A 9,333-nucleotide genomic window follows, 5' to 3' on the forward strand; every position below is an offset into this window, starting at 1 on the left:
AGAACGACACGCGTCACTGACTGAAGAACGACACGCGACACTGACTAAAGAACGACACGCGTCACTGACTGTAAAGAACGACACGCGTCACTGACTGAAGAACGACACGCGTCACTGACTGAAGAACGACACGCGTCACTGACTGAAGAACGACACGCGTCACTGACTGAAGAACGACACGCGTCACTGACTGAAGAACGACACGCGTCACTGACTGAAGAACGACACGCGTCACTGACTGAAGAACGACACGCGTCACTGACTGCGAAGAACGACACGCGTCACTGACTGCGAAGAACGACACGCGTCACTGACTGCGAAGAACGACACGCGTCACAGACTGCGAAGAACGACACGCGTCACAGGGAAGAACGACACGCGTCACAGACTGAAGAACGACACGCGTCACAGACTGAAGAACGACACGCGTCACTGTGAAGAACGACACGCGTCAGACTGTGAAGAACGACACGCGTCAGCCTGTGAAGAACGACACGCGTCACTGTGAAGAACGACACGCGTCACAGCCTGTGAAGAACGACACGCGTCACAGCCTGTGAAGAACGACACGCGTCACTGACTAAAGAACGACACGCGTCACTGACTAAAGAACGACACGCGTCACTGACTAAAGAACGACACGCGTCACTGACTGAAGAACGACACGCGTCACTGAAGAACGACACGCGACACTGAAGAACGACACGCGACACTGACTAAAGAACGACACGCGACACTGAAGAACGACACGCGACACTGAAGAACGACACGCGACACTGACTAAAGAACGACACGCGTCACTGACTGTAAAGAACGACACGCGTCACTGACTGAAGAACGACACGCGTCACTGACTGAAGAACGACACGCGTCACTGACTGAAGAACGACACGCGTCACTGACTGAAGAACGACACGCGTCACTGACTGAAGAACGACACGCGTCACTGACTGAAGAACGACACGCGTCACTGACTGAAGAACGACACGCGTCACTGACTGCGAAGAACGACACGCGTCACTGACTGCGAAGAACGACACGCGTCACAGACTGCGAAGAACGACACGCGTCACAGGGAAGAACGACACGCGTCACAGACTGAAGAATGACACGCGTCAGACTGTGAAGAACGACACGCGTCAGCCTGTGAAGAACGACACGCGTCACAGCCTGTGAAGAACGACACGCGTCACAGCCTGTGAAGAACGACACGCGTCACAGCCTGTGAAGAACGACACGCGTCACAGCCTGTGAAGAACGACACGCGTCACTGACTGTGAAGAACGACACGCGTCACTGACTGTAAAGAACGACACGCGTCACTGACTGTAAAGAACGACACGCGTCACTGACTGTAAAGAACGACACGCGTCACTGACTAAAGAACGACACGCGTCACTGACTAAAGAACGACACGCGTCACTGACTAAAGAACGACACGCGTCACTGACTAAAGAACGACACGCGACACTGACTGAAGAACGACACGCGACACTGAAGAACGACACGCGACACTGACTGAAGAACGACACGCGTCACTGACTGAAGAACGACACGCGTCACTGACTAAAGAACGACACGCGTCACTGACTAAAGAACGACACGCGTCACTGACTAAAGAACGACACGCGTCACTGACTAAAGAACGACACGCGTCACTGACTGTAAAGAACGACACGCGTCACTGACTGTAAAGAACGACACGCGTCACTGACTGTAAAGAACGACACGCGTCACTGACTGTAAAGAACGACACGCGTCACTGACTGTAAAGAACGACACGCGTCACTGACTGTAAAGAACGACACGCGTCACTGACTAAAGAACGACACGCGTCACAGCCTGTAAAGAACGACACGCGTCACTGACTGTAAAGAACGACACGCGTCACTGACTGTAAAGAACGACACGCGTCACTGACTGTAAAGAACGACACGCGTCACTGACTGTAAAGAACGACACGCGTCACTGACTGTAAAGAACGACACGCGTCACTGACTGTAAAGAACGACACGCGTCACTGACTGTAAAGAACGACACGCGTCACTGACTGTAAAGAACGACACGCGTCACTGACTGTAAAGAACGACACGCGTCACTGACTGTAAAGAACGACACGCGTCACTGACTGTAAAGAACGACACGCGCCACTGACTGTAAAGAACGACACGCGCCACTGACTGTAAAGAACGACACGCGCCACTGACTGTAAAGAACGACACGCGCCACTGACTGTAAAGAACGACACGCGCCACTGACTGTAAAGAACGACACGCGCCACTGACTAAAGAACGACACGCGTCACTGACTGTAAAGAACGACACGCGTCACTGACTGTAAAAAACGACACGCGTCACTGACTGTAAAGAACGACACGCGTCACTGACTGTAAAGAACGACACGCGCCACTGACTGTAAAGAACGACACGCGCCACTGACTGTAAAGAACGACACGCGCCACTGACTGTAAAGAACGACACGCGCCACTGACTGTAAAGAACGACACGCGCCACTGACTAAAGAACGACACGCGTCACTGACTGTAAAGAACGACACGCGTCACTGACTGTAAAGAACGACACGCGTCACTGACTGAAGAACGACACGCGTCACTGACTGTAAAGAACGACACACGTCACTGACTGTAAATAACGACACGCGTCACTGACTGTGAAGAACGACACGCGCCACTGACTGTAAAGAACGACACGCGCCACTGACTGTAAAGAACGACACGCGCCACTGACTGTAAAGAACGACACGCGTCACTGACTGTAAAGAACGACACGCGCCACTGACTGTAAAGAACGACACGCGCCACTGACTGTAAAGAACGACACGCGTCACTGACTGTAAAGAACGACACGCGCCACTGACTGTAAAGAACGACACGCGCCACTGACTGTAAAGAACGACACGCGCCACTGACTGTAAAGAACGACACGCGTCACTGACTGAAGAACGACACGCGTCACTGACTGTAAAGAACGACACGCGCCACTGACTGTAAAGAACGACACGCGTCACTGACTGTAAAGAACGACACGCGTCACTGACTGTAAAGAACGACACGCGCCACTGACTGTAAAGAACGACACGCGTCACTGACTGTAAAGAACGACACGCGCCACTGACTGTAAAGAACGACACGCGCCACTGACTGTAAAGAACGACACGCGCCACTGACTGTAAAGAACGACACGCGCCACTGACTGTAAAGAACGACACGCGCCACTGACTGTAAAGAACGACACGCGTCACTGACTGAAGAACGACACGCGTCACTGACTGTAAAGAACGACACGCGCCACTGACTGTAAAGAACGACACGCGCCACTGACTGTAAAGAACGACACGCGTCACTGACTAAAGAACGACACGCGTCACTGACTGTAAAGAACGACACGCGTCACTGACTGTAAAAAACGACACGCGTCACTGACTGAAGAACGACACGCGTCACTGACTGAAGAACGACACGCGTCACTGACTGAAGAACGACACGCGTCACTGACTGAAGAACGACACGCGTCACTGACTGAAGAACGACACGCGTCACTGACTGAAGAACGACACGCGTCACTGACTGAAGAACGACACGCGTCACTGACTGAAGAACGACACGCGTCACTGACTGAAGAACGACACGCGTCACTGACTGAAGAACGACACGCGTCACTGACTGAAGAACGACACGCGTCACTGACTGAAGAACGACACGCGTCACTGACTGTAAAGAACGACACGCGTCACAGACTGTAAAGAACGACACGCGTCACTGACTGTGAAGAACGACACGCGTCACTGACTGAAGAACGACACGCGTCACTGACTGAAGAACGACACGCGTCACTGACTGTGAAGAACGACACGCGTCACTGACTGTGAAGAACGACACGCGTCACTGACTGTGAAGAACGACACGCGTCACTGACTGTGAAGAACGACACGCGTCACTGACTGTGAAGAACGACACGCGTCACTGACTGTAAAGAACGACACGCGTCACTGACTGTGAAGAACGACACGCGTCACTGACTGTAAAGAACGACACGCGTCACTGACTGTAAAGAACGACACGCGTCACAGACTGTAAAGAACGACACGCGTCACTGACTGTAAAGAACGACACGCGTCACTGTGAAGAACGACACGCGTCACTGACTGAAGAACGACACGCGTCACTGACTGTGAAGAACGACACGCGTCACTGACTGTAAAGGACGACACGCGTCACTGACTAAAGAACGACACGCGTCACTGACTAAAGAACGACACGCGTCACTGACTAAAGAACGACACGCGTCACTGACTGTAAAGAACGACACGCGTCACAGACTAAAGAACGACACGCGTCACAGACTGCGAAGAACGACACGCGTCACTGACTGCGAAGAACGACACGCGTCACTGTGAAGAACGACACGCGTCACTGTGAAGAACGACACTCGTCACTGAATTCCTGCTTTTAAAAAGTGCAGTGAGAATGAGTGAGTGCAGTAATAGTACAGTAAGAGTGCAGTTAGAGAGCAGTAAATTAATAATAATTATTACAGTAATGGGGCCAAACCGGGGGATTTGCTCGAGTTTCATTTCGCTGTGTTTTATAATGAGCGGCGCCGAGACTAATATTCCGCTCCAGATCCGCACAGTTCATGCCATCCAAACAGCATTTCAGGGGGTCGCGGGGCATTAAAGGGGGTCGTGGGGCATTAAAGCGGGTCGTGGGGCATTAAAGGGGGTCGTGGGGCATTAAAGGGGGTCGTGGGGCATTAAAGGGGGTCGTGGGGCATTAAAGGGGGTCGTGGGGCATTAAAGCGGGTCGTGGGGCATTAAAGCGGGTCGCGGGTCGTGGGGCATTAAAGCGGGTCTTGGGTCGCGGGGCATTAAAGGGGGTCGCGGGGCATTAAAGCGGGTCGCGGGGCATTAAAGCGGGTCGCGGGGCATTAAAGCGGGTCGTGGGTCGCGGGGCATTTAAGCGGGTCGTGGGTCGCGGGGCATTAAAGCGGGTCGTGGGTCGCGGGGCATTAAAGCGGGTCGCGGGGCATTAAAGCGGGTCGTGGGTCGCGGGGCATTAAAGCGGGTCGCGGGGCATTAAAGCGGGTCGTGGGTCGCGGGGCATTAAAGCGGGTCGTGGGGTATTAAAGGGGGTCGTGGGGCATTAAAGGGGGTCGCGGGGCATTAAAGGGGGTCGCGGGGCATTAAAGGGGGTCGCGGGGCATTAAAGCGGGTCGCGGGGCATTAAAGGGGGTCGTGGGGCATTAAAGGGGGTCGTGGGGCATTAAAGCGGGTCGCGGGTCGTGGGGCATTAAAGCGGGTCGTGGGTCGCGGGGCATTAAAGGGGGTCGCGGGGCATTAAAGCGGGTCGCGGGGCATTAAAGCGGGTCGTGGGTCGCGGGGCATTAAAGCGGGTCGTGGGTCGCGGGGCATTAAAGCGGGTCGTGGGTCGCGGGGCATTAAAGCGGGTCGTGGGGTATTAAAGGGGGTCGTGGGGCATTAAAGGGGGTCGCGGGGCATTAAAGGGGGTCGCGGGGCATTAAAGCGGGTCGCGGGGCATTAAAGCGGGTCGTGGGTCGCGGGGCATTAAAGCGGGTCATGGGGCATTAAAGGGGGTCGTGGGGCATTAAAGGGGATCGTGGGGCATTAAAGGGGGTCGTGGGGCATTAAAGGGGGTCGTGGGGCATTAAAGGGGGTCGTGGGGAATTAAAGGGGGTCGTGGGGCATTAAAGCGGGTCGTGGGGCATTAAAGCGGGTCGCGGGTCGTGGGGCATTAAAGCGGGTCGCGGGTCGCGGGGCATTAAAGGGGGTCGCGGGGCATTAAAGGGGGTCGCGGGGCATTAAAGCGGGTCGCGGGGCATTAAAGCGGGTCGCGGGGCATTAAAGCGGGTCGCGGGGCATTAAAGCGGGTCGCGGGGCATTAAAGCGGGTCGCGGGGCATTAAAGCGGGTCGCGGGGCATTAAAGCGGGTCGCGGGGCATTAAAGGGGGTCGCGGGGCATTAAAGGGGGTCGCGGGGCATCGCGGGGCATTAAAGGGGGTCGCGGGGCATTAAAGGGGGTCGCGGGGCATTAAAGCGGGTCGCGGGGCATTAAAGCGGGTCGCGGGGCATTAAAGCGGGTCGCGGGGCATTAAAGCGGGTCGTGGGTCGCGGGGCATTAAAGCGGGTCGTGGGGCATTAAAGGGGATCGTGGGGCATTAAAGGGGGTCGTGGGGCATTAAAGGGGGTCGTGGGGCATTAAAGGGGGTCGTGGGGCATTAAAGGGGGTCGCGGGGCATTAAAGGGGGTCGCGGGGCATTAAAGCGGGTCGCGGGGCATTAAAGCGGGTCGTGGGTCGCGGGGCATTAAAGGGGGTCGTGGGGCATTAAAGGGGGTCGCGGGGCATTAAAGCGGGTCGCGGGGCATTAAAGCGGGTCGCGGGGCATTAAAGCGGGTCGCGGGGCATTAAAGCGGGTCGCGGGGCATTAAAGCGGGTCGCGGGTCGCGGGGCATTAAAGCGGGTCGCGGGTCGCGGGGCATTAAAGCGGGTCGTGGGGCATTAAAGGGGGTCGTGGGGAATTAAAGGGGGTCGTGGGGCATTAAAGCGGGTCGTGGGGCATTAAAGCGGGTCGCGGGTCGTGGGGCATTAAAGCGGGTCGCGGGTCGTGGGGCATTAAAGCGGGTCGCGGGTCGCGGGGCATTAAAGCGGGTCGCGGGGCATTAAAGGGGGTCGCGGGGCATTAAAGGGGGTCGCGGGGCATTAAAGCGGGTCGCGGGGCATTAAAGCGGGTCGCGGGGCATTAAAGCGGGTCGCGGGGCATTAAAGCGGGTCGCGGGGCATTAAAGGGGGTCGCGGGGCATTAAAGGGGGTCGCGGGGCATTAAAGGGGGTCGCGGGGCATTAAAGGGGGTCGCGGGGCATTAAAGCGGGTCGCGGGGCATTAAAGCGGGTCGTGGGTCGCGGGGCATTAAAGCGGGTCGTGGGTCGCGGGGCATTAAAGCAGGTCGTGGGGCATTAAAGGGGATCGTGGGGCATTAAAGGGGGTCGTGGGGCATTAAAGGGGGTCGTGGGGCATTAAAGCGGGTCGTGGGGCATTAAAGCGGGTCGCGGGTCGCGGGGCATTAAAGGGGGTCGCGGGGCATTAAAGGGGGTCGCGGGGCATTAAAGGGGGTCGCGGGTCGCGGGGCATTAAAGCGGGTCGCGGGGCATTAAAGCGGGTCGCGGGGCATTAAAGGGGGTCGTGGGGAATTAAAGGGGGTCGTGGGGCATTAAAGCGGGTCGCGGGGCATTAAAGGGGGTCGCGGGGCATTAAAGGGGGTCGCGGGGCATTAAAGGGGGTCGCGGGGCATTAAAGCGGGTCGCGGGGCATTAAAGCGGGTCGCGGGGCATTAAAGCGGGTCGCGGGGCATTAAAGCGGGTCGCGGGGCATTAAAGGGGGTCGCGGGGCATTAAAGGGGGTCGCGGGGCATTAAAGGGGGTCGCGGGGCATTAAAGGGGGTCGCGGGGCATTAAAGCGGGTCGCGGGGCATTAAAGCGGGTCGCGGGGCATTAAAGCGGGTCGTGGGTCGCGGGGCATTAAAGCGGGTCGTGGGGCATTAAAGGGGATCGTGGGGCATTAAAGGGGGTCGTGGGGCATTAAAGGGGGTCGTGGGGCATTAAAGGGGGTCGTGGGGCATTAAAGGGGGTCGTGGGGCATTAAAGGGGGTCGCGGGGCATTAAAGCGGGTCGCGGGTCGCGGGGCATTAAAGGGGGTCGCGGGGCATTAAAGGGGGTCGCGGGGCATTAAAGGGGGTCGCGGGGCATTAAAGGGGGTCGCGGGGCATTAAAGGGGGTCGCGGGGCATTAAAGGGGGTCGCGGGGCATTAAAGGGGGTCGCGGGGCATTAAAGCGGGTCGTGGGTCGCGGGGCATTAAAGCGGGTCGTGGGGCATTAAAGGGGGTCGCGGGGCATTAAAGGGGGTCGCGGGGCATTAAAGGGGGTCGCGGGGCATTAAAGGGGGTCGCGGGGCATTAAAGCGGGTCGCGGGGCATTAAAGCGGGTCGCGGGGCATTAAAGCGGGTCGCGGGGCATTAAAGCGGGTCGTGGGTCGCGGGGCATTAAAGGGGGTCGTGGGGCATTAAAGCGGGTCGCGGGGCATTAAAGGGGGTCGCGGGGCATTAAAGCGGGTCGCGGGGCATTAAAGCGGGTCGCGGGGCATTAAAGCGGGTCGCGGGGCATTAACGCGGGTCGCGGGGCATTAAAGCGGGTCGCGGGGCATTAAAGCGGGTCGCGGGTCGCGGGGCATTAAAGCGGGTCGTGGGTCGCGGGGCATTAAAGGGGGTCGCGGGGCATTAAAGGGGGTCGTGGGGAATTAAAGGGGGTCGTGGGGAATTAAAGGGGGTCGTGGGGCATTAAAGCGGGTCGCGGGTCGCGGGGCATTAAAGGGGGTCGCGGGGCATTGAAGGGGGTCGCGGGGCATTAAAGGGGGTCGCGGGGCATTAAAGCGGGTCGCGGGGCATTAAAGCGGGTCGCGGGGCATTGAAGGGGGTCGCGGGGCATTAAAGCGGGTCGCGGGGCATTAAAGCGGGTCGCGGGGCATTGAAGGGGGTCGCGGGGCATTAAAGGGGGTCGTGGGTCGCGGGGCATTAAAGCGGGTCGTGGGGCATTGAAGGGGATTGAAGAGTACATTGTGTCATTTGTTTGCGGAGCGCGCACATGCGGAGGCTGCGCTGTGTTCTCCATGTGCCGCACTGTACAGAGCAGCGCGTCTGGAAAACAGCCATTTACCAGGAAAATACAACAAAAACACACGCTTCAATCAGAAATGAGACGCAAAGGAAACATGTTTGTGTTTCTGTGCCGGGGGAAGCGGAGGAAAAGCAGAGGAAAGTGCCGTTTGTCTCCGGAGGCTGTGGCTCACCTCAGATGAACCCGGGAGCGAGACCGACTGTCTGCGGCACGCAGCCCCGCGTGAACCTCTCCTCCGGCGGGTCGAAACACACTCTGCAGCCCTGCCCCGGTCACTGCTGGTCCTGTGTGCGGTGGACGGCTCCCGCAGACACCGCCAGGTCCGGTTTGTGTTCGGTTCAGAGCCGCGGAGAAGGAGACGTGACCGGGGCGAGCACCAAAACAAACCCCGACACACGAGAGGCGAGAGCGGGCACAGGCTAACGCTAAACCCGGGTCCTTAGCGGCTAACGGCTAACCCCGGGAAAAGTTCCATAAACTATGAAAAAACACGAGCGAAAACTTCGGACGTTTTGTGTCCGTCACGGCGGAACCACAAGTGTCCAAACAGAAGCAGAAAACGACTGAGTTTGTTTGTGGCGCTGCGGAGAAGATCCGGGAGCAGCGGTGATTCTCACTGTCTGAGCCCGG

This window comes from Eucyclogobius newberryi, unplaced genomic scaffold, assembly GCF_026437365.1.
Source record: "Eucyclogobius newberryi isolate DKJ021-1_F unplaced genomic scaffold, fEucNew1.0.hap1 SCAF_16, whole genome shotgun sequence".
Taxonomy (NCBI): Eukaryota; Metazoa; Chordata; class Actinopteri; order Gobiiformes; family Gobiidae; genus Eucyclogobius; species Eucyclogobius newberryi.